Here is a 1,531-nt window from a genome sequence, read left to right on the forward strand (position 1 = left end):
GTGTGTGTGTGTGTGTGTGTGTGTGTGTGTGTGTGTGTGTGTGTGTGTGTGCGCGTGTGTGTGTGCGAGATGGTAGGGTCACAAACTGCCTGTAAGGTATAGTGATCGATGGCTAACATATCCATGGCCGGGCACTGACAAGGTCGAAGGTAGAAAAGTTCTGACAGGTCTCCGGCTCCACTCGACTTAGGGGATCATTTGGTCTGCTATGGTCATTTTTCATTCAAAAAATACACGGGAAGATAGAAATTAACACCTGTCGGATTTAGAGCTGTTTTCGTCTAGTCCCTCGCACTTCCTCGTTTCTGTGCGGTATAGACTCCCTTAGATTAACGAGTTAGTAATACACTCTCTCACGATACGTAAAAGGGAACAAAAGCATCCATTAAGAGACTCACAACAACGATGAAAAAGAATTAAATTATTCAGGTTCTGAAAAGAGCAAAAAGCCAAGCAAAAGTTACGTACACAGCAAGAAAGGTATTGCTTTTCGGCCTTTTGGCTAAGATCAAAGTGTAGTATCTGTTTCCGACTTGTCGGCCTTTGGGCTGAGTCCAAAGCGGAACGGATACAATGTGAAGCTGAAGCCTTGGCTTCTATTACACCTTGTGGATCGCAAATCCTCTTAAAAAAAAAAAAGAAAGAGAGAAAAATGATTACTCAAGTCATTGATTCTTCTGTTTTGCTAATCCAGCACTGCTTGAAGTAACCCCTTCCTGTAAAGTACAAAAACAGTTCCACTAAGAAAAAAGAGTGTGAACTTGGCGACCTTCTAATTCGGTGGGACCCAACGTCTGTTTTTAATCACTCTCACCACCTCAACCTGCCCCTCCCCTTTAAGTCCATCTTTTCTTCTCAACAACCCTCATCCCCCACATGTTGGTCAGATTTCACCTCTTTATTTACTTGTCTGGTCGTTTTTGCTTCGAATATTCTACTCTCATGTTTTAAGCTATGCACAACACTGCACAACAAAAAAAAGGAACCGAGACTCCTGGTTTAACCCCAAGACGATGATCTCTCAATCAATCGCAGTCTGTCTAGACGTCGATAATCTCTATCCAACCTTGACAGTAACGCAAAAGCAGCCAGTAGCCCTTTCCCCTCGAGCACAGTAATTCTCCGTGCAACCAGGAAGACGACCATAATTCTTCCCGCACCAATGAGATTTGTCTCGTGAAGTCAGGCTACAGGCAGGCCGCGTACAAAACAGAACAGTGGCTACAATAAATGGTAAAAATTGTAATATCTTACCTATTAGTCTTATTTTTGTTTAAAAAAAAACAACGAAGGACATGATTTTGCTGAACAGTATACCCCTTTTCCCACCGCTCTCTTCCTTTCCAGCACATTCTCATCTTGTCGTGCACATAAATCACAATGTAGTACATTGTTACGTATTATTTGCTTTTTCTTCCAACTCATATAGTAAAATGTATCTCACTTTATTCCAGAAATTGAATATATCCAGTTTATACGCTTCTTCTGGATCTCCAAATTATTAAAATCTCCTAACTACTCCTACCTACCC

At 41.7% G+C, this 1,531-nt stretch overlaps 1 protein-coding gene and 1 pseudogene across 3 annotated transcripts in view; one reads left to right on the forward strand and one right to left on the reverse strand.

Moving 5' to 3' along the window:
- LOC101850373 (probable serine/threonine-protein kinase nek3) overlaps positions 1-1,531 on the reverse strand; it is a 74,195-nt gene that overhangs the window by 20,442 nt on the left and 52,222 nt on the right. The window lies entirely within an intron of this gene.
- Positions 483-626, forward strand: LOC118478301 (annotated as a pseudogene).

Source organism: Aplysia californica, unplaced genomic scaffold (genome assembly GCF_000002075.1).
Source record: "Aplysia californica isolate F4 #8 unplaced genomic scaffold, AplCal3.0 scaffold00001, whole genome shotgun sequence".
Lineage (NCBI taxonomy): Eukaryota > Metazoa > Mollusca > Gastropoda > Aplysiida > Aplysiidae > Aplysia > Aplysia californica.